This window comes from Somniosus microcephalus, chromosome 6, assembly GCF_052327205.1.
Source record: "Somniosus microcephalus isolate GS21.2 chromosome 6, FLI_Smic_1.0, whole genome shotgun sequence".
Lineage (NCBI taxonomy): Eukaryota > Metazoa > Chordata > Chondrichthyes > Squaliformes > Somniosidae > Somniosus > Somniosus microcephalus.
The window spans coordinates 158,856,406-158,881,356 of record NC_140992.1 but is presented as its reverse complement, the minus strand read 5'-3'; positions in this window follow the sequence as shown (position 1 = coordinate 158,881,356).

The following is a 24,951-nucleotide window of genomic DNA, read 5'->3' as shown; positions in this document are numbered from 1 at the left end:
CTAGCCACGTATTCATCTGAAATATCCTTCTATTTCTACTCTGACTAGCACGTGGCACTGGTAGCAATCCTGAGATTACTACCTTTGAGGTCCTATTTTTTAATTAACCTCCTAACTCCCTATATTCAGCTTTTAGGACCTCATCCCGGTTTTTATCTATATCGTTGGTACCTATATGCGCCACGACAACTGGCTGTTCACCCTCCCCTTCCAAAATGCTCTGTAGCCGCTCAGAGACATCCTTGACCCTTGCACCAGGGAGGCAACGTACCATCCTGGAGTCTCGTTTGCGGCCGCAGAAACGGCTATCTAATCCCCTTACAATAGAATCCTCTATCACTATAGCTCTCCCACTCTTTTTCCTCCCGTCCTGTGCAGCAGAACCACCCACGGTGCCAGGAAGTTGGCTGCTGCTGCCTTCCTCTAATAAGCCATCTCCCTCACCAATATCCAAAGTGGTATATCTGTTTGAGAGGGGGATGGTCACAGGGGACCCCTGCACTACCTGCCTGCGCCTACTACTCTGCCTGGTGGTCACCCTTTCTCTTCCTGCCTGTGCAGCCTTTACCTGCGGTGTGACCAACTCATTAAATGCGAGTTTAATGGGCTGTAAGGAGCTGTACCGATGGGACGGGCTCCACCTGAACCAGGATGGGACCCGTGTCCTAGCGGAAAGGGTAAATAGGGAGGTGGCAAAGGCTTTAAACTGGTAAGAAAGTGGGGAGGGATCTACAAGAAATTAAACCAGCCTACATATCAAAAAAACAGTAAAGTAAGGGAGGACATTGATGGCCAGGGAATAAATAGAGTTATAGCACAGGAGTGTAAAAAGATGGTTAAAAATAAAGAGAAAGGAACTGCTATTAAAAATGAGTTAAACTGTCTCTACAGCAATGCACACAGTCTCCGTAACAAAACAGGGGAGCTGGAGGCAATCGTGCGTTGCGAGGAACCAAATATAGTGGGGATTACTGAGACGTGGCTACAGCAAAATCAGGACTGGGAATTAAACATTGCAGGGTATAACATATTTAGAAAAGATAGAGGGGGAAAAAGGGGAGGTGGAATAGATGTACTTATTAGGGTTAACATAATGGCAATAGAAAAAAGTAACGCAGCTATCAGCAAGACAGAAATAGAATCCATGTGGATGAGATAAAATATAATAAAGGATCAATCACACTAATAGGGCTAGTCTACAGACCACCTAATGGTGGAAGCAAAGGAGAAGAAGAAATATGCAAACAAATTAAGGAAATTAGTAAAAAATAGAATAATAATCATGGGGGATTTCAACTTCCGCGATATTAATTGGACAGAAGAGGTAGGTAAAAGGGATAAGGGAATGGAGTTCTTACAATGTGTACAGGGCTCCTTTCTAACACAATATGTAAAAAGCTCAACAAGGGAGGATTCACTATTGGATCTAGTAATGGGGAATGAACCTGAGCAGATAAGAGAAGTAAAAGTAGGGGAACATCTAGGCAATTGTGACCATCATATAATACACTTCAAGATAATAATTGAGAAGGACATAAGTATGACGACGATCAGGGTAATAGATTGGAGATTTTGAGGGGCTAAGAATAGGACTTGGAAAAATAAAATGGACAACAATATTGGCAAACAATGATGTAGAACAGCAATGGGAAATATTTAAAACGGTATTCAACAGAGTCCAGGAAAAATATATTCTGCTAAAAAACAAGATCAAGCTAAACACAAATGGGACACCATGGATGAATAAAGCCATAAGGGAAAAACTGAGGGTAAAGAAAGAGGTATACAGCAGGGGAGAGCATAATCCAGGAGAATATGAAGAGATTAGGAGAGAAGTCAAAACAAAATTAGGAAGGCAAAAAGGAACTATGAAAGTAAATTATCAAGGAACATAAAACAAAATATTTTACAAGCACATCAATAAAAAAAATGAAGGTCGGGATGAGAATAGGACCAGTAAGGGATGGACAGAATAATACCACAGGCAGCGACAGAGAGATGACAGAAATATTAAATAATTACTTTGCTTCAGTATTTACCAGGGAGATAGAACAGGTGGACATGACATTGGATGATGAGATTAGTAATGGGATAACTGCATATGAAATAGAGGATATATATTAAATAAACGAATGAAACTCAAAGAGGATAAAAGCCCTGGTCCGGATGGATTACATCTGCGCATTTTAAAAGAATCTAGGGAAGAGATAGCAGAGGCATTACTACATATATTTAATAATTAATTAAAACAAGGTGTAATGCCAGAGGACTGGCGGACTGCTAACACAATACCGATATTTAAGAATGGAGATAGAACATGTCCAGGGGATTATAGACCAGTCAGCTTAACATCAGTGGTAGGAAAAATAATGGAATCCCTACTAAAGGAGAGAATAGAACAACATTTAGAAAACATAAATATAATAATGAATAGTCAGCATGGATTTCAAAAGGGAAAGGCTTGCTTGACCAAACTCATTGAATTTTTTGAAGCAGTAACAGAGAGAGTAGACAAGTGTAATGTAGTAGATGTAATATATCTGGATTTCCAAAAGGCCTTCGATAAGGAACTACATAATAGACCACTGAATAAGGTCAGAGAATGCAGAGTCAGGGGACAAGTAGCAGAATGGATAGCTAGCTGGCTTTAAGACAGAAAGCAGAGAGTAAGGGGAAAGGGTAGCTATTCAGAGTGGCAGAAGGTAGGAAGTGGTGTTCCACAAGGATCAGTGCTGGGACCACTGCTGTTCACAATTTACATTAACGACTTAGACTTGGGAATCAAAACAATTTCTAAATTTGCGGATGACACCAAATTGCAGGGGGGGAATAGTTAATACTGAGGAGGACCGCAAGAAATTACAGGAAGACAAATGAATTTCAATACAGATAACTGCACAGTAGCATAGTGGTTAGCACTGTTGCCTCACAGCGCCAGGGACCCGGGTTCGAATCCGGCCTCGGGCGACTGTCTGTGTGGAGTTTGCACATTCTCCCCGTGTTTGCGTGGGTTTCCTCCGGGTGCTCCGGTTTCCTCCCACAGTCCAAAGATGTGCGGGTTAGGTTGATTGGCTATAATAAATTGACCCTTAGTGTTAGGGGGATTAAATACGTGGGGTTACGGGGATAGGGTGGGATATGTGTTGGTGTAGGGGTTACGGGTATCGGGTGGGATATGTGTCGGTGCAGGCTCGATGGGCCGAAATGGCCTCTATCTGCACTGTGGGGTTTCTGTGATTCTGTGATTACATTTTGGTAGGAAGAATAAGGAGGTCACTTATTACTTAGAGGGTGCGAGTCTGGGTGGGGTAGAGGAACAAAGAGATCTCGGAGATCAAATACACAAACCACTAAAAGTTACGCCACAGGTCAACAAGGCCATAAAAAAGCAAACCAAGCACTGGGGTTTATTTCTAGAGGGATAGAATTGAAAAGTAGTGAAGTAGGCTAAACTTGTATCGAACCTTGGTTAGACCACACTTGGGAGTACTGCGTACAGTTCTGGTCACCATATTATAAAAAAGATAGAGGCACTGGAGAGGGTGCAGAGAAGATTTACAAGGATGATACCAGAAATGTGAGGTTATACCTAGCATGAAAGAATGAACAGGCTGGGTCTCTTTTCTTTTGAAAAGAAAAGGCTGAGGGGTGGTCTAATAGAGGTCTTTATCTACTCGATCAAAACCTTTCATAATTTTACAGAGAGAGTGTTTTAACTTGTGGGGAAGAGCAAAACTAGAGGCCTTCAATATAAGATAGTTACCAAGATATCAAATAGGGAATTCAGAACAAACCTCTTACCGAGAGAAACATAGAAGATAGGAGCAGGAGTAGGCCATTCGGCCCCTCGAGCCTGCTCCGCCATTCAATGCAATCATGGCTGATCATCCAAATTCAGTACCCTGCCCCTGCTTTCTCCCCATACCCCTTGATCCCTTTAGCCTTAAGAAATATATCCAACTCCTTCTTGAACATATGTAATGAATTGGCCTCTACTGCCTTCTGTGGTAGAGAATTCCACAGGTTCACCACTCTCTGGGTGAAGAAATTCCTCCTTATTTCTGTCCTAAATGGCTTACCCCTTATCCTTAGACTGTGACCCCTGGTTCTGGACTCCCCGACCTTCGGGAACATCCTTCCTGTATCTAGTCTGTCCAGTCCTGTCAGAATTTTATAAGTTTCAATGAGATCCCCTCTCATTCTTCTAAACTCCAGCGAGTATAAGCCCAATCGACCTAATCTCTCCTCATACGTCATTCCTGCCATCCCAGGTACCAGCCTGGTGAATCTTCGCTGAACTCCTTCCATGGCAAGAACATCCTTCCTCAGATAAGGCGGCCAAAACTGCACACAATACTCAAGGTGTGGTCTCACCAAGGCCCTGTACAACTGCAGCAAGACATCCTTGTTCCTGTACTCGAACCCTCTCGCTACGAAGGCCAACATACCATTTGCCTTCTTAACTGCCTGTTGCACCTGCATGCTTACCTTCAGCGACTGGTGCACAAGGACACCCAGGTCTCGTTGCACTTCCCCTTCTCCCAATCTACTGCCATTCAGATAATAATCTGCCTTCCTGTTTTTGCCACCAAAGTGGATAACCTCACATTTATCCACATTATATAACGAGAGTGGTGAGATTGTGGGACTTGCTACCACAGGGAGTAATTGAGGCAAATAGCATAGATGCATTTAAGGGGAGGCTAGATAAGCATATGAGGGAGAAGGGAATAGAGGGTTATGCTGATAGATTTGGATGAGGAAAGACGGGAGGAGGCTCGAATGGAGCATAAACGCCGGCATGGACTGGTTGAACCGAATGGCCTGTTTCTGTGCTGTGTATCCTATGTAATCCTATGTAATGTCTTTATATCCTTTTTGATGCAATGTCATGTCCACCTTGTTAGTCTCCCTGGTAAATACTGAGGTAAAGTAACTGTTCAATATTTCTGCCATTTTATCTTGTGCCTCCCTTAGTTGCCCTATCCCTATCCTGATTTTTCCTGTTATTTTTGTGTCTGTAGAATACTTTATTATTTATTTTTATACTCCTTAATAATTTAATTTTGTAGTTCCGCTTTGCTTCCATAATTGTTTTCTGACGTCTTTCCTAACCTTTTTTGTATTCCCATAAAATTATTTAATGTTAATGCTTGAGCTCAGTGAGGTGAAAATATCAGTTCAGGAGAACAGTATTTTTACCATTTTGTGCAGCCAGTATAAAGTACTAAAAGGTGCATTACTGGAATTATTCACTTCACGTAAATGTAGAACAAGACTTGGTTAAAAGCATTATTATACAACAAAAAGAATTAGCTATTGCTTCCAGCAGCATGAACATATTGTGATGACACCCAGCTCGATCCCTTCACCACCGACTCCACAACCACCACTATGTGACAGACTTTCCATCTAATATTAAATTGTGGCTGAGCCATAACTTCCTACAATTGAACATTGGAAAGATCAAAAGCTTTCTTAGCCAGCTCCTACCAAAAACTCAGTACAATTGCCCGAGAGTCCATCCCTCTCCCCCGATGCCCACTTAGGCTGAGCAAATGGTGCTTAACCTCAGTGTCCTTTATTCATCAAACCCTATATGCTGCAGCACTTCCTTCCACCTCTGCAACATCATTTGCCTCAGCCCTTACCTCATTCCTTGTTACCTCATTCATCACTCCTAGACTAGACTTCTCCAACAACTCTTTGCTGGCCTTCTAAGCTCCAGTCTACACAAACTCCACATCCACACCTTGGCCTGCTTGCCCATCACTCCCCTCCTCACAAACCTCCATTCTTCTTCTGTCCTCACTCAAAGCAACAAATTCATATCTACAAATCCCTGCCTGATCTTACCCCAGCTTACCTCTACAACCTCCATCTCCCCAACATCCCAGTCCATGTCTGTTGATCCTCGGACTCTGGCCCGCTGTGTATCCCTCCTGCCCCTCAAGTGGTAAAGTCTATAATAAAAACAGAAAATGCTGGAAATACTCAGGTGGTCAGGCAGCATCTGTGGAGAGAGGTACAGAGTTAACGTTTCAGGTCAAAGACCCTTCGTCAAAACTGGAAAAAGTTGGAGATGTAACTGGTTTTTAAGCAAGTGTAAGGACAGGGAGAGGGGGGAGGGGGGAAAGAAAAAAAGGGAAGGTCTGTGATAGGATGGAAGGCAGGAGAGATTAAGGACAAATGGGATGATGGTGCAAGGCGAAAGGAGATGGTAATGGAACAAATTAAGAAACAAAAGATGACTCTAGATGAATTGTAAATGGCAATGGCAGGATGATCAACAGCTGCCATGTGAGAGAGAGAGAGAGAGAAGAAAAAAAAAGATAGGGGCAGAGGTTATGGTCTGAAATTGTTGCACTTGATGTTGAGTCCAGAAGGCTGGTAAAGTCTATAGCCATTTTGGCCTACTCCCTCCCTAAACACCCCACCTTGCTACTTCTCTCTGCACCTTTAAAACCTACTTTTCAATCATGTTTTTGATCATCTTTCCTAACTTTTCCATCCAATGGTTTTCTCTCTGAAGTACCCTGGGATGTTTATTATGCTAAAGGCACCATAGAAATACAAGTAGATGTTACAGTTCTAATTTTGAAGAAGGGTCCAACCCGAAACGTCAACTCAAATTTCTCTCCACGGATGTTGCCTGACCTGCTGAGTTTTTCCAGCATTTTCTGTTGTTATTTCGGATTTCCAACATCTGCAGTATTTTGCTATCGTTACAGTTCTAATGGCCTTACTTCCAAAATTTTAGCAGTAACTGTTTTCACACATTTAATAGAAATAATATGTACAGTAGTGGTCTAAATTGCATACTTTACCAACTGAAACCCAAGTGTTTTGCCCATTTCAGACCCATTAACAAACAAAAGGGATCAATTAAAATTCTAGTCAATGATAGTACCTAGGAAAATAGTGGAGGAAATGTTTCACATTCCAGTGCCGTGGTCCACTGCACAGATAACATTGTCAGGAAACTACAGAATCAGCAAGGTGATCCTGTCACACAGTAAAGGTGCAGTTATATTGCTGCTCGTGTTGCAATTTACACTACCCAGTGACCCAGAGCAACTCCAGAGTCAAGTCCGAATCTATCTGCAGGTGTGGGAGGTCACCTGGAGAAGGCAGGCTCACATCATTTGGGTTTGACATGGCTGAGCTGTAATTCCAGTGTGGTGCTGATCCTGGTTTAGGCAGCTCCCTTGAACTTCCTAGGCACTTTATAAACTTTGGCAGGGTTGTTTTAAATGTTTAAAGTGTGCAACTTTGCTGCCCACCTTTGTGAAGCGTTTAACTTGCTGCTCGGAGTGAGGCTCTGCATGTGCGTACACGCATCAAGCTTTTTTTTGGTCCCAAGAATTTAATTTGCAGCCAAGCAATATAAACAACGTACTGTCAGACTAGAATCATCTCAGACAGCGGGTAGTTACCTTATAAAAACAGCCCAAAAGCAGACTTGTTATCCCCTAAAGGGTCTGAATCTTACATTCCTGCTCATACCATTGCTATGTTGTGATCGGTAGTAAAATCAATCAAATGTGTAAGCACATTTTTTTAAATGTTAAGTAGCTCAGAGTCACAGCCCTAGCGGGATTCTAACAGGACTTAGGATTTATCCACTGAGACAACAGAACGCACAACAGCCATTTCCAAACCTCCAGTGCCACAGATTGCAGATTTGTAAATCATCTTGCTCAAGATACATTAGCACCAATAGCTCAGCTATGGGTTTCAAGGGCCTGAATGGATCACATATAGCCCCGAGCCACAGCTTGGATTACTCTGTTCATGCCCACCCACCTGCAATCCAATCCTGATTTGCCAGGCTGCATGTGGTACAGCAAGGGCTGTAACTGTGAAGCGCCATCACTCCATCTGAGCTAGAATGAGGTGGCAGCAGCTGCATTAAGGAGTCAATGTGCGCCAAAGATTATTGGCTTTAATTTATTACATTCTGCTTTGGATTATCCACCACTTAAGAGATAAATCATTGCAGTTATTTTGCTGCTTTTCCAGGACTGTTTCTGCACTGCACAGGAATACAACTAATTACAGCAAGATTAATTCTGAAGTGCTGAACAATGAGAGTTCCATGATCCTAACTTTTACATGTTCCCAAAAATAAATAATTAGATACAATGCTGCCTATCCTTCAATCTTCAGGGGGAAAAATTAGTTAAAATCTGTGATACAAAACAATAGGCCTCTGATCTTAACAATCTTTCCCTTCTCTTCCTTCAATACACCCAAACACTTTTTTTTTAACCAAATCATCCCCAACACATCTGTATGTATTTTAGACCAGGTAAAGATAGCCAGGGAGTGAAGGACACAAGAAACATTTGCACCATTACATGGCTACTCGGAGGGGACAACTGGAGACATGGTAACTTACAAACTGTCCAATCTTTTCAACTATTATATAGCTACAGAGTAAAACAAACTTTCATTACATAAAAAAGTATCAAATTAACGAGTAGTTTTTTTCAATCTCTAGGGGGAGAAATTCAGTATAGCCCCGTTTGGGGCGCTAGAATTGGCGCTGCGCAAATTTTATCGCCAGGCGCAACTTATCGCCACCTCGAGTGATATTGGGTTGCTGCGCCCCTCAAGGTGATTGCGGCTTAAAATCAGGCGCTGCACGGGACTCTTAAGGCGCTAACCCAGCGGCGCGACTCAATTTCTCGGCGGCCGGGCGCAGCGTAGGTGCTGTCAATAATCGATGACCACGAGACATGCTGGCGCCGGCCAGCTCTTAAAGGGGCGGGTCATTTAGGTTCAGCAGCCACACTCATCGCCCTGTAGGCCTCAAAATCGGCACTGTACATTCTGTGGCGTTCCAAACTTTGACCAGATGGAGAGGGTGAGGCAGAGAGCGGAGCGCTTTACCGATGGGGCATTGGATGCTTTGGTTGGCGAAGTGGAGCGCCGGCGAGCTGTGCTGCACCCCGACAATGGCAGGAGGCCTCATCAGAGCGAGTACTGCAGAGCTTGGAGGGAAGTTTGTCAAAGAGTCGCCTCCAGCAGCATCGTGCCCAGGACTCCTGTGCAATGCAGGAAGAAGTTCAACGACCTCACTCGGGTCGTTAGGGTGAGTGCCTTTTTCCCCAATCATCTGCATCCCTCCATCTGCACCTGACTTTATGGCCAGAGGGTGCACGAAGCCCCAATGGCCATCTGTCAGCCAGCACACATGGCCCTTTCTGGAAACACACACGCACATTCAGCTCAGGGCATAATGTAAGGGCTATTCTACCATGGGGGGCATGTGATGTCAGCTCAGGGCATAATGTATCATCATTTCCCGTCCTTTCCCCTGCAGGCCAAGCTGGCCAGGAACCGGAAGGAGCAGCTTCGTACTGGAGGTCGTCGGCCTCACCTGCAGACACTCACAGACCTGGAGGAACGAGTCCACCAGATTGTTGGAAGCCGGATGATTGGTCCTGTCACCACTGGCGCTGCCGACCCCATTGTGCACAGCAATGGTAAGGTCATCACCTTTTTGAACTCTCTCCTTCCACTTGTTCCCCCCACCAGCATGCTTTTTCACTCTGGACCCAAGTCCTCATGCATCCCTTGCTGCCACCCTGTCCTTTTGCTAAAGCCACTCTACAACCTCCCTGCTTTCAGATGCTGCATCACCAGCTCGGGAGCCGGGCCCTCAAGCTGTCACTGCCACTGACTCCGGAGGCGACGAGCAGGAGGAAGCCGGACCATCCGTACCACCCTCAGGCGAGCCAGCCCATCTGCAGACTGGGGATAGTACTTCCCTGGAGGGGAGCGGGGGGGAAGGCTCTGAGGAGGAACCAGCTCCAGGACCCAGCGGGCTGCAGCAACGCAAGGGGGGTAGGGAAGCTCGGGGGCCGTCTCCCCAGAGGGCGAATCAGGCCGCGAGTACTGCTGCACAGAGCGCAGAAGAGGTGCGTGCCCTCGCAGAAATGAGCGCCCAGGCTCGGCTCAGGCACACTGAGCTCATGGCTGCAGTGGCAAGGATGCCTGAATCCATAGAGACACTGGCAAGGAGTGTCCAAGACTTCGGCGCAGCACAGGCAAGGAGTGCGCAGGACTTCGGGGCAGCACAGGCAAGGAGTGCGCAGGACTTCGGGGCAGCACTAGAAAGGCCTGTCCAGGGCTTCGGGGCAGCCCTGGAAAGGACTGTCCCGGGCTTCACCGAAGCACTGGAAAGGACTGTCCACGGCTTCACCGAAGCACTGGCACCTGCCACGCAAGTGCTGAGTGTTGCCACGCAGTCACTCGCTGGTCTCAGGCAGACGCAGATTGAGGCCACGCGACCACTGACTGCTGCCATCCTCGCTGGATCAGGCAGGATTACCCGGGGCCCTTGCAGCACCACAGCAGGCCAGCAATCTGTGGACCAGCCGATTGGTGCGCATGCTGCGGTGTTGCCCCGTCAGAGTGCCAGTGTGTCGGCCGACCACAGAGCAGGTGTCCGCTCTCAGGATGACAGCATTCCTCATGCCACCACTGGCACGTCTCCACTGCAGCTGCCACCACCTGCAGGACAGACTGCTTCCACCCATGCACAGTTGGAGCAGTCAGCATCCGGGCCCTCCAAGGGGCATCTGCGCTTTCGGACAGTCAGCAGGCCTCCCCCAGCCTTGATGCAGCCACTGGGGTCCCATTACGGAGGAGTTGCAGGGAGGGAAGGGGCCGATCTCGCAAGAGAAGTAGATCACCATCAAGGGGGAAAAAGAGTAGAAGGTGCTGCGGAGACGTCTTATTTGTAGAAATCAAGGCCGTGGATGCTGGTCTGAATGTTAGTAATGTTTTGGATAGTCTCCCGGGTGTGCAAGGCACTTATGTGTTAGAGTGTTAGTTTTGCTTTCTGTTGCCATTGCTTTGTCATGTTGGAAGGAAGCACATTTTGCAAAATAAACAAATGTTTTTATTTACATTGGCCATGTCTGCTATTTACATTCATATTGCCCTTCATAGGCTTTGGGTTACCCGAACGGTTCCATTCCTGCTCTTCGAATAGCACCAAGCCTTCCGTGAGAGGGGCCTAGAAGCGACTTCTGATCAGCCTCTGACGGACGGCCCTTCCAGTTTGTGCCTCCCTCCCGTCTTGGTCCTCCTCCTCCTCCTCTGCTGGTGCTTCAATGTCTGGTGGCATTGGCTGGGTGCGTAGGATAGCGAAGTTATGCAGCATGCAACATACAACCACGAAGTGGGAGACTCGCTCAGGTGAGTACTGCAGGGCGCCTCCGGAATGGTCCAGACAATGGAACCGCTGCTTCAGCATGCCGATTGTGTGCTCCACAATGTTCCTCGTCGCCTGATGGCTCACATTGTAGCGCTCTTCAGCAGGGGTGCTGGGCGAACGGAGCGGGGTCATCAGCACAGAGGATAGCCCTTGTCACCGAGAAGCCAGCCTCCTGGGTGAGCCGGGGCCTCGAAAAGGACTGCAACTGAAGTCTGGCGCAGGATGAAGGCGTCGTGGCTGCTGCCTGGGAACTGCGCATTGACTGAGAGGATCAGCTGTCGGTGGTCACAGACCAGCTGCACATTCAAGGAATGGAACCCCTTGCGGTTGCGGAACTCCTCCGGATTCAATACAGGCGCCCGCAAAGCCATGCGCGTGCAGTCAATGGCGCCCTGCACTATGGGGAAGTCCGCTCTTGCTGCGAAGCCTTCGGCGCGCTCCCGCTGCTTGTCCAGTGTCACAGGGAAGGAGATGTACTGCCGCCTCCTTTTAAACAGGGCATCAGTTACTTGACGGATGCAGCAATGCACCGCAAACTGCGATATGTTGGCTATGTCCCCAGTTGTGGCCTGAAAGGAGCCGCTCGCGTAGAAGTTCAGGGCAACAGTCATCTTGACAGCCACCAACAGAGAGGTCGTGCACCTTATCTGAGGCTGCAGATCTGGCTGAAGCAGGTGGCACAGCTCAGTCACCACCTCCTTTCTGAAGCGCAGCCTTCTGAGACACTGCTCCTCTGACATGTTCAAGTAAGAGAACTGCTGTCGGAAAACCCTGGCAGCGTAAGGTCTGATGTGGCGACGTCTGTTGGCCCTCCTCTGTCTGGCCATGCCTGCCCCTCTCTCCCTGCGTCTCTGTGCCCTTTCCAGATGGTTCAGCAGCAAATCAAAAATCAAATCAACTTTTATTGTCATTGTTAGTGCACAAGTGCAGTATAACGAAATGTAGGCTTGCGGCTCCCGAGAGTGTACATTTAGATTAAGACATTTAAACATTCAACATACATTTGGCTTGTAATACATTAACATAAACATAACCATAATAAAGTGCATTGGCAGATGTGCAGGCTTTAGAGTTTATTTGTGGAGTTCAGTAGGATGACAGCCCTGGGAAAGAAGCTGTTCCTAAATCTGGTCGTACGGGTGCGAATGCATCTGTAGCGTCTCCCAGATGGCAGGAGGGCGAACAGACTGTGGCTGGGGTGGGTAGGGTCTTTGATGATGGACCGTGACCTCCGTAAACAGCGTTTCTGGTATATGTGCTCTATGGTCGGTAGTTCCCCTCCAATGCAGCCCCCATAATAATAGCGCACAAGAAAGTTTTCCCGTTGTAAATGCTCACCAGCAGCAAGGTGATGGTCAGAAGGCTGAAGTTCCTCTGCCAGCGCTGGCTCACTGGTGAAATGGCTCTCAGAGTGCAGCTCAGCAACTCTGTGAAACTCTCGAAGAAGTTGTGCTCCCAAAATGGCTGCCGCTTTTATACCAGTGCAGTCCCCTTTAAAGAACGGCCCCCCAGCCCGAGAGCGACTGGGGAACGTTCCAGGTAAGCTGTCCTTATTAGCGCCAGGCGGAACGGAGGGGGGCGCCACTGAATTTCTGGTCCGGGGCGCCAAAAAGGCGTTGCACACTGAAATGACGTCATGATCTGCCTGCGCCCGTGAGCGGGTGCTAAGATTTAGCGCCGGCGCTAAAAGTCCACTCAATATGGGAAGAGGCACAGGGTTCGCTGCGGCCGGGCGCTAGTTGGTTAGCGCCCCACTTCTCAGCCTTTTTAGGCGCTAATCGCTGGCGCTACCAACCGAATTTCTCCCCCCTAGTCTTTTAACAACATTTAGGAACAGTAAGAATAACCAAATTCTCCAGAACCCCACATATTCCTATGGAGGTTGTAAGAGGCCATGTACAATCAGCACGAGAATACACTCTCAGCAGCTTAGAAAAGAAAACTAACATTGCTCCCCGACCGCTGGAGGCAATCGACAGAAACCTCCAGATCAATTTAGTATCACAATCCAATCCTGCCTTGCTGCACTCCCATAGTCCCAACAGGACTGGGACCATTCAGCTGCATTATCCTCAGAACTCAATCTACAGGGACATGTACACTGAAAACACTTCACAAATACATGCTTCCTACAAGATTTACACATATTATGCATCTTTCCTGAAAATACAGACTTACACTGTGGTACAGTTCCATGGGCATTGGCTTCACCCAACTGGCCATCCCTCACATAAGAGTATAGACACTGGCAGCAGGATAGTTGACCAACCCTAGTTCAATGAGGAGTGTAGAACAGTGTTGTCCAATACAATCACATGTGCGATAGCAAAATACTGCAGATGCTGGAAATCCAAAATAACAACAGAAAATGCTGGAAAAACTCAGCAGGCCAAGCAACATCCGTGGAGAGAAAAAAGAGTCAACGTTTCGGGTCAATCCCTTTGTCAAGACTGGAAAAGCACAGGAAATGAAATAGATTAAAAGGCCGGGCTGGGAGAGAACAAAAGAGAAGTGAAGAGACATTAAGAGGTATTCAAAACGAGATGAGATGGTGATAGGACTAGTGGAGACAAAAGACAGCTCCAGATTAGGTGTGAAATGTGCTGGCAGAATGGGAGACAGCTGCCAAGTGGGAGAAAAAAAGGAGGGGGTGAGGGGGGGAGAAGGGGCAAAACAAAGGTGCGGATAAAAAATAAGTAAAAATGTAAAAGGGGCCGAGGTTATGATCTGAAATTGTTGAACTCGATATTGAGTCCGGAAGGCTGTAAAGTGCCTAATCGGAAGATGAGGTGCTGTTCCTCGAGCTTACGCTGAGCTTCCGTGGAACAATGCAAGAGCCCGAGTACAGTGAGGTCTGAATGGGAATGGGGCGGTGAATTAAAATGACAGGCGACCGGAAGCTCGGGGTCATCCTTACGGACTGAACGGAGGTGTTCCGCAAAGCGGTCACCCAATCAGCGATTGGTCTCTCCAATGTAGAGGAGACCACATTGTGAGCAGCGAATACAGTATACTAGATTGCAAGAAGTACAAATAAATCGCTGTTTCACCTGGAAGGGGTGTTTGGGGTCCTGGACAGTGGGAAGGGGGGAGGTATAAGGGAAGGTGTTGCATCTCCTGCGCTTGCACGGGAAGGTGTCGGGCAAAGGGGAAGGGGTGCTGGGGGTGATAGAGGAGTGGACTAGGGTGTCTCGGAGGGAGCGGTCCCTACGGAATGCTGAAAGGGGAGGGGAGGGGAAGATGCGTTTGGTGGTGGGATCACTTTGGAGGTGGCAGAAATGGCGGAGGATGATCCGTTGAATGTGGAGGCTGGTGGGGTGAAAGGTGAGGACAAGGGGAACTCTATCGTGGTTCCGGGAGGGAGGGAGGGGCAGGGGTGAGGGCAGAAGTGCGGGAGATAGAATGGACATGGTCGAGGGCCGTGTCAACCACGGTAGAGGGGAATCCTCAGTTGAGGAAAAAGGAAGACATGTCGGAAGCACTGGTGTGGAAGGTGGCATCGTCGGAGCAGATGCGGCGGAGATGGAGAAACTGGGAGAATGGAATAGAGTCCTTACAGGAGGCGGGGTGGGAGGAAGTGTAGTCCAGATAGCTGTGGGAGTCAGTGGGCTTGTAGTGAATGTTGGTCAATAACCTATCCCCAGAGATGGAGACGGAGAAGTCGAGGAAGGGAAGGGAAGAGTCGGAGATGGACCATGTGAAGGTGAGGGAAGGGTGGAAATTGGAGGCAAAGTGAATTAAATTGTCTAGTTCAGGGAGAGAGCAGGAAATGGCACCGATACAGTCATCAATGTACCCGAAAAAGAGGTGAGGGAGGGGACCCGAGTAGGACTAGAACAAAGTGTGTTCCACATATCCCACGAAAAGGGGGTACCCATAGCAACACCTTTGATTTGGAGGAAATGAGTGGAGTCAAAGGAGAAGTTGTTCAATGTGAGAGCAAGTTCAGCCAGGCGGAGGAGGGTAGTGGTGGATGGGGACTGGTCGGACCTCTGTTCAAGGAAGAAGCGGAGCGCCCTCAGGCCATCCTGGTGGGGGATGGAGGTGTAGAGGGATTGTACGTCCATGGTGAAAAGGAGGCGGTTGGGGCCAGGAAACTGGAAACTGTTAAAGTGGCGGAGGGCGTCCGAAGAGTCGCGGATGTAGGTGGGAAGAGACTGGACAAGGGGAGAAAAGATGGAGTCGAGATAGGAAGAGATGAGTTCGGTGGGGAAAGAACAGGCTGAAACGATGGGTCTACCGGCGCAGTCCTGTTTGTGGATCTTGGGAAGGAGGTAGAAGCGGGCTGTGCGGGGTTGGGGAACTATGAGGTTGGTGGCCGCGGGGGGAAGAGGTCAGTGAGTGTCTTGGAAACGGTGGTTTGATGTTCGGTAGGGGGGTCATGGTCCAGGTGGAGGTAGGAGGAGGTGTCGGAGAGTTGGCGTTCAGCTTCCGCTAGGTAGAGGTTGGTGCGCCAAACAACAACAGCACCACCCTTGTCAGCAGGTTTAATGACAATGTCAGGGTTGGATCCAAGAGAATGGAGTGCTGCAAGTTCACATGTGGCTAATTGGGAATCCAGATATGGCTAATTGCATTTCTGGTTAGTAAAAAAGAGTAACAGACACCATCATTGGGCACATGATCTTAATGCTCATTTGCACAGCGTATGCATGTTACCATTTTACCAACAAAAGCACAAAAAGATAAAGTTAAGACAAAGGTAGTGGGAGAATGTTTTTTGATCGTTGTGTTATCTGCTAAAATGGTGTGTGACATGGGTGAAAATGCTGGACTTCAGCACCATAGAAACACCAACAAACATTGCACGGAGAGGTGAGCGGTCATTATGATCAGCTCAACCAATGGGAATAACCATTCCAGGCCAGCAGAAGAAAGCAATCCTACCAGGGCACAACAGGTCAAAGGGCAAACAGCATCCAATAGTGCTCTGGACGGGGAGCTGTGGCAGGTCTGGTGCGACTCATTGTGCGTCTCAACATTATCAGCTATTGTGCTGATGAAACCAAATCTGCTGGACAAAAATCTAGAAGCTGCATTAAGATGTATGCCAGAATTATAACCTTTGGTGAAAGAGAAAGACTGCAAAAGGTTGGCACTGAATGGCGGTAGATGTTGTTTGTTAAGTAAATATACTGGAAGTACATTTACCTGTAATGTGTGTCAGGCGTTTTGCCTAATATTAGTGCATGGGACTAAAATGGTGTCGCCATAGCCACACCTGTGGCTAGTCAACGATTTTTACTGGACAACACTGGTGTAGAAGAGCATGCCGGGAGCAGCACCAAGAGTACCTGAAAATGAGGTGTCAACCTGATGAAGCTGCAACACAGGACCGTTCTCTTTTAGGCAGTCCTTCGGAACCGAGGATGACTTGCTTCCACATTAAAAATATGAGTTCTCAGGTGACTGATGAGTCCAATGCGGGACCTACAGTCTCTGTCACAGGTGGGGCAGACGGTGGTTGAAGAGGCGGGTGGGTGGGGTGCATGGGTTGACGTGCACTCCTTGCGCTGCCTGCACTTGGCTTCCGTTTGCTCCCGGCGAAGAGACTCGAGGTGTTCGGCGCCTTCCCGGATGCTTCTCCTCCACTTTGTGCGGTCTTGGGCCAGGGATTTCCAGGTGTCGATGGGGATGTTACACTTTTTCAAGGAGGCTTTGAGGGTGTCCTTGAAGTGTTTCCTCTGCCCACCTAGGGCTCTCTTAACGTGTCGGAGCTCCGAGTAAAGCGCTCGTTTTAGGAGTCTCGTATCGGGCATGCGGCCGATGTAACCTGTCCATCGGAGCTGATCGAGTGTGGTCAAAGCTTCGATGCTGGGGATGTTGGCCTGAGCCAGAACACTGACGTGTGCGCCTATCGTGCCAATGAATTTGCAGGATCTTGCCGAGGCAGTGTTGCTGGTACCTCTCCAGCGCTTTGAGGTGCCTGCTGTACATGGTCCATGTCTCTGAAGCATACAGTAGGGCGGGTATCACTGCTGCTCTGTAGACCATGAGCACAGTGCCAGGTTTGAGGTCCTGGTCCTCAAACACTCTCTTCCTCAGGCGACCGAAAGCTGCACTGGCACACTTGGACTTACTCATCGACATCTGCCCTTGTTGACAGTAGGCTCCCGAGGCATGGAAAGTGGTCCACGTTGTCCAAGGCCTTGTCATGGATTTTGATAATCGGGAGGCGGTACTGTGTGGCGGGGGCAGGTTGGTAGAGGACCTTTGTCTTACGGATGTTTAGTGTAAGGCCTATGCTCTCGTACGCTTCGGTGAAGGTGTTGACGATGATTTGGAGTTCGACCTCCGAGTGAACGCAGGCGCAAGCATCGTCTGCATACTGTAATTCGACGACAGAGGATGGGACGACCTTGGATCTGGACTGGAGGCGACGGAGGTTGAACAGTTTCCCGTTTGTTCTGTAAATTAGCTCCACTCCAGCGGGGAGCTTACTGAGGGTGAGATGGAGCATTGCAGCAAGGAAGATCGAGAAGAGCGTTGGTGCGATGACACAACCTTGCTTGACCCCGGTTCGTACGTGAATTGGGTCTGTGGTGGAACCGTTGGTCAGGATCACGGCTTGCATGTCGTTGTGAAGCAGGCGGAGGATGGTGACAAACTTTTGAGGGCAGCCGAATTTGAGGAGGACACTCCATAATCCCTCACGGTTGACAGTGTCGAAGGACTACATGCATGCTAAACAGTGGAAGCAACATGCTATAGACAGAGCAAAGCAATTCCACAATTGGGTCATATCAAAGCTCTGCAGTTCTGCCATATCCAGTTGTGAATGGTGGTGGACAATAAGCAACTAACGTGAAGAGGAGGCTCCACGAATGTTCCTAGTCTCAACGAGGGCAAGCCCAGCAGGTGAGTGCAAAAGACAAGGTTGAAGCGCTTGCAAACATCTTCAGCCAGAAGTGCCGAGTGGATGATCCATTTTGGCTTCCGCCCTAGATGCCCACCATCACAGATGCCAGTCTTCAATCAATTCGATTCACTCCATGTGACATCAAGAACATAAGACGTAGGAACAGGAGTAGGTCATTTGGCAACTCGAGCCTGCTCTGCCATTCAATAAGATCATGGCTGATCTGATCATGGCCTCACAACTCCACGTCCCTGCCTGCTCCCCATAACCCTTGACTCCCTTACCATTCAAAAATCTGTCTATCACCACCTTAAATATATTCAATGGCCCAGCCTCCACAGCTCTCTGGGGAAGAGAATTCCAAAGATTCACAACCCTCAGAGAAGAAATTCCTCCTCATTTCCATTTTAAATGGGTGCCGCCTTATTCTGAAATTGTGCCCCCTAGTTCTAGATTCCCCGAGGGGAAACATCCTCTCTGCATCTACCCTGTCAAGCCCCTTCAGAATCTTAAATGTTTCAATAAGATCCCCTCTCATTCTTCCAAACTCCATTGAGTATAGGCCCAACCTGCTCAACCTTTCTTAAGACAACCCCTTTATCTCCGGAATCAACCTCGTGAACCTTCTCTGAACTGCCTCCAATGCAAGTATATCCTTCCTTAAATAAGGAGACCAAAACTGTACGCAGTACTCCAGGTGTGGTCCCAACATTCCATTTGCCTTCCTAATTACTTGCTGTACCTGCATGCTAGCTTTTTGTGATTCATGTACAAGGACACCCAGATCCCTCTGTACTTCAGCATTTTGTAATCTCTCCCCATTTAAATAATAATTTGCTTTTTTATTTTCCTACCAAAGTGGATAACCTCGCATTTTCCCACATTATACCCCATCTGCCAGACTCCTGCCCACTCACTTAGCCTATCTATATCCTTTTGGAAATTCTTTGCGTCCGCCACACAATTTGCTTTCCCACCTATCTTTGTATCATCAGCAAATTTGGCTACATTACACTCAGTCCCTTGATCCAAGTCATTAATATAGATTGTAAATAGTTGAGGCCCCAGCACTGATCCCTGCGGCACCCCACTGGTTACAGTTTGCCAACCAGAAAATGACCCATTTATTCCGACTCTCCATTTTCTGTTAGTTAGCCAATCCTCTATCCATGCTAATATATTACCCCCAACCCCGTGAGCTGAGCCCACTGGATACAGCAACTTACTCACCTATAACCTGCTCACCAATGTTCAATTTGGGTTCCGCCAGGATCATTTGGCACCAGACCTCATTACAGCCTTTGTCCAAACATAGGCACAAGAGTGAAATCCAGAGATGAGGTGAGAGTGACTGCACTTAACATCAAGATAACATTTGACCAAGTGTGGCATCAAGGAGCCCTAGTAAAACTGAAGTCAATCAGGGGGAAACCTCTCCACTGGCTGGAGTCATACCCAGCACAAAGGAAGATGGATGTGGATGTTGAAGGTCAATCATCTCAGCCCCAGGAGTTCCTCAGGGCAGTGTTGTAGGCCCAACCATCTTCAGCTGCTTCGTCAATGACTTTCCTTCCATCATAAGTGGGAATGTTCGCTGATAATTGCACAGCGATTGGCAAATGAATAAATGTGAGGTATTATATTATGCTAAGAAAAATAAGTTGGACACATATTACTTAGAAAAGAAGAATCTAAAGGGGGTAATGAAGCAAAGGGACTGGGAGTACAAATACACAAATCACAAAGTTATGACACAGGTCAATAAGGCCATAAAAAAATCAAACCAAGCACTAGAGTTTATTTCCAGAGGGACGGAATTGAAAAGTAGTAAAGTTATGCTAAACTCGTATTGAACCTTGGTTAGACCACACTTGAGAGTACTGCGTACAGTTCTGGTTGCCATATTATAAAAAGGGTATAGAGGCACTGGAGAGGAAGCAAAAAAGATTTACAAGGATGATACCAGAACTGCGAGGTTATACCTATCAGGAAAAGAGTGGAGCATAAACGCCGGCATGGACTGGTTGGGCCAAATGGCCCGTTTCTGTGCCGTATATCCTATGTAATTCTATGTAAAGATGAACAGGCTGGGTCTCTATTCTCCTGAAAAGAGAAGGCTGAGGGGTGACCTAATAGAGGTCTTTAAAATTATGAAGGGTTTTGATAGAGTGGATACAGAGAGAATGTTTCCACTTGTGGGGAAGAGCAAAACTAGAGGCCATCAATATAAGATTGTTCTGGACTTATTACATGCAGATAGCACCCTCTAGTGGTAGTTAGTGTATAGCAGTGTTAGTATACTGCAATAGGTCATTTGACCTTGTTCCTGTTTTAACCCGGTAGTAGCAGCATTCCAGAAAGAACCTACTGAGTAATGGAGAATCTTCCATGAGGGATTCTCAATCCTGTGTGATCTCATCTTATATGCTGGGCAGGATGCAATGTCTGTGAGTATCTTTGTTTGTTAACATGATAGCAACTTTGTCAGTGTAGTATTTGACAATACTTTGTTTATAAGTTATTAGTTGTTAGCTACAGAAGTCCAGCTCAAGTGCCATTTAGTTATACAATTAGTCTATTCTATTGTTATAAATATGTCTATATCTTATGTAACATCTAATGTATAGTACTCAGTTCTATGTACAAAACATACTTTGTCTTTATTTACAGTTTCACAAATTTGTTCAAGTAAAGCTTCAAAACAGCAAACCCGCTTGTCGAGGAATTATTTGAATGACTGTTTAGCTGGCTGGATAACTAGATAGGAGCACGTCTAGCGAGACCAGTACAAAGATAGTCACCAAGAAATCCAATACGGAATTCAGAAGAAACTTCTTTACCCAGAGAGTGGTGAGAATGTGGAACTCGCTATCACAGGGAGTGGTTGAAGTGAATAGTATAGATGCATTTAAGGGGAGTCTAGACAAGCATATGAGAGAGAAGGGAATAGAGGGTTACTCTGATAGAGTTAGATGAGGAAAGGCGGGAGGCTCGTGTGGAGCATAAACGCCAGCATGGACTGGTTGGGCCGAATGGCCTGTTTCTGTCTTATATATTCTGTGTAATTCTATGTAGTGTTTAGCTGTATTTGCAATTTGTCAGGTAATGAAGCAGTCCGTGCCCACATGCAGCAAGACCTGGACAACATCCAGGCTTGGGTTAACAAGTGGCAAGTAACATTCACACCACACAAGTGCTAGGCAATGACCATCTCCAACAAGAGAGAGTCTAACCACCTCCTCTTGACAATCAACGACATTATCATCGCCGAATCCTGCACCAACAGCATCCTGGGAGTCACCATTGACCAGCCACATAAAAGCCATGGCTACTACAGCAGGTTAGAGGCTGGGTATTCTGCAGCGAGTGGCTCACCTCTGACTCCCCAAAACCTCTCCATCACACTCCTTACTTGTGCCTTGTAGGTGGTGGAGGCACTCTCCACAGGTGCACCTGCAACAACACTAAAGAAGCTCGACGCCATCCAGGACAAAGCAGTCCGGGAGCAGGAATGCAGGGGCGGGGGGAAGAGAGACATTCCGGGGGGAGAGGGTCAGGAGAGAGAGATTCCGGGGGTAGAGCAGCAGGAGAGCAAGATTCCGGGGGGAGGGAGGAGAGGGAGATTCTGGGGGGAGAGGGCAGGAGAGAGATATTCGGGGGGCGGGAGCGGGAGATTCCAGGGGGGAGGGGGCGGTGGCAGGAGAGGGAGATTCAAGAGGGGGCAGGGGGAAATGCGGGAATGCAGGAGGGCAGAAATATGGTACATTAAAATCAACCTGTCCACTCCAGGAAGAATGTGAATCAGCACCGTCACTTATGTCACCTGAGTGGTCCGGGAGAGGACCAGAGTTCTGGAATTCTTCTCCCTTGATGAGATGCAGAAGAGTATTTTTTTTTCAATGGGAAAGCTGGAACACTTTGTACAGAAAGAACATCGCCTTGCCTTTCTCCTCGCTTCAATTTTCTCCCTTTTCCAGACGATAGTAACTTATGATGCAGTACTGTTCTACGGCCACTAGCAGCTTTCTAGTGCCTTGCCCAAGTGATACATTAGCATACCCAATGAGTATCTTCAAGACTTCTACTTATAGGCAGCATCATGGCCACATTAATTGGATTAACATTGAATATAGGGGGTATGATTAAGAAGTTTGCAGATGATACTAAAATCGGCTGTGTGGCTGACACCGAAGGAAGCTGTAGGCTGCAGGAAGATATCAATAAATTGGTCAGGTGGGCAGAACAGTGGCAAATGGAATTCAATCCGGAGAAGTGTGAGGTAATGCATTTGGGGAGGGCTAACAAGGAAAGGGAATACACATTAAATGGTAGGTCACCGAGTGGTGTAGAGGAACAAAGGGACCTTGGAGTGCATATCCACAGATCCCTGAAGGTAGCAGGCCAAGTGGATAAGGTGGTTGAGAAGGCATACGGAATACTTGCCTTTATTAGCCGTGGCATAGAATACAAGAGCAGGGGAGTTATGCTTCAACTGTATAAAAACACTAGTTAGGCCTCAGCTAGAATACTGCGTGCAGTTCTGGTCACCACATTACAGGAAAGATGTGATTGCACTAGAGAGGGTAGAGGGGATTTACAAGGATGTTGCCAGGAGTAGAGAATCTTAGCTATGAGGAAAGACTGGATAGGCTGGGTCTGTTTTCCTTGGAACAGAGGAGGCGGAGGGGAGACCTTATTGAGGTGTATAAAATTATGAGGGACATAGATAAAGTGGATAGAAAGGACCTATCTCCCTTAGCAGAGGGGTCAAAAACCAGGGGGCACAGATTCAAAGTAATTGGTGGAAGGTTTAGAGGGGATTTGAGGGGAAATTTCTTCACCCAGAGGGTTGTGGGGGTCTGGAACTCACTGCCTGAAAGAGTGGTAGAGGCAGGAACGCTAACCACATTTAAAAAGTAATTGAATGTGCACTTGGGATGCTGTAACCTGCAGGGCTACGGACCAAGAGCTGGGAAGTGGGATTAGGCTGGATAGCTCTTTGTTGGCTGGCGCGGACACGATAGGCCGAAATGGCCTCCTTCCGTGCTGTAACTTTCTATGATTCTATGATTAATCCCATCTTCACCAGACATCAGCACACAAATAATGCAGAAAAATGGATTGGCATTTATAATTTTGTCCAGGGTTTATATGTAAAGCCTTACTTAGTTTGTTCTAAATTATCCCACATTAAACCAACTCAATTGTCACTGATTAAGCTATTTAAAAAGTATGTGAGATCCTGGGCTTTATAAATAGAGGCCTAGAGCACAAAAGCAGGGAAGTTGTGATGAACCTTTATAAAACACCAGTTCGGCTTCAACTGGAGTATTGTGTTCAATTCTGGGCACCGCACTTTAGGAACGATATGACGGCCTTAGAGAGGGTGCAGAAAAAATTTACAAGAATGGTTCCGGGGCTGAGGGACGTGGAAAGACTGGAGAAGCTGGGGTTGTTGCCCTTGGAGCAGAGAAGGTTGAGGGGAGATTTGATAGAGGTGTTCAAAATCATAAGGGCTCTAGACAGAGTAGATATAGAGAGAAACTGTTCCCATTGACGGAAGGGTCGAGAACCAGAGGACACAGATTTAAGGTGATTAGCAGAAGAACCAAAGGCGACATGAGGGAAAACTTTTTTACGCAGTGAATGGTTAGGATCTGGAATGCACTGGCTGAAAGGGTGGTGGAGGCAGATTCAATTGTGGCTTTCAAAAGGGAATTGGATAAGTACCTGAAGGAAATACATTTGCAGGGCTACGGGGAAAGGGCAGGGCAGTGGAGCTAGTTGAAGTGCTCTTGCAGAGAGCCAGCACAGGCTTGACAGGCCGAACGGCCTTCTTCTGTGCTGTAACCATTCTATGATTATATGGCCTGAATTTTCTCCAGGGAGGAAAGTTGGGGGCGAGGGGCCTCCGAGGTGGGCAGGAAACCTGGGAGGCCAGGTTTCCCACAGGCCCTGCCGACTTTAACGGCAGGGCCTGATTTGTATGTGAGGCCTCGGATTCCCGCCTGCAGCCAGCCAAATTGAGAGGCTGGCTGGCTGCGGGCGGGTAGGCCTGCAGATGCGAGGGGTCGGCTCAGTGGAGGGATTGCCGGGGGGGGGGGGGGTAAGAGAGAGGATCATGGTGGGGATTGGAGGCCTGGGAAGGCAATCTGACATCTTGTTTGGGGGGTCTCTGATCCTGGGGGGGTGATTTAGGTAGTTACCCTGTATCCAGGAGGTAGGTATAAAGGCACTTACCTCCTGGATGCGGGAGTCCCACCGCCTCAGTTTAACTGCCGGGTTTCACGAATTGTGTGAAATCCGTCCACATGCAGTTAAATTCAAAATGGAGGTGGAAAAAAGGCTGCCATACTCATTACAACATTTAAATTGATGCCCCGCCCCGAGAGCGGGTTGGTCGCCCACCCCCGTTAAAACCGGAAGTGGGCGGGTTGGAGGTGGGTTTAGGTCAGGAATGATATGATTGGGATTACGGAAACATGGCTCCAGGGTGACCAAGGCTGGGAACTCAACATCCAGGGGTATTCAATATTCAGGAAAGACAGGCAAAAAGGAAAAGGAAGTGGGGTAGCATTGCTGGTTAAAGAGGGGATTAACACAATAGTAAGGAAGGATATTAGCTCTGATGATGTGGAATCTGTATGGGTAGAGCTGAGAAATGCCAAGGGGCAAAAAACATTAGTGGGAGTTGTATACAGACCCCCAAACAGTAATGCTAAGGTTGGGGATGGCATTAAAAACAGGAAATTATAGACGCGTGCAATAAGAGCACAGCAGTTATCAAGGGTGACTTTAATCCACATATAGATTGGGCTAACCAAATTAGTAACAATACTGTGGAGGAAGAATTCCTGGAGTG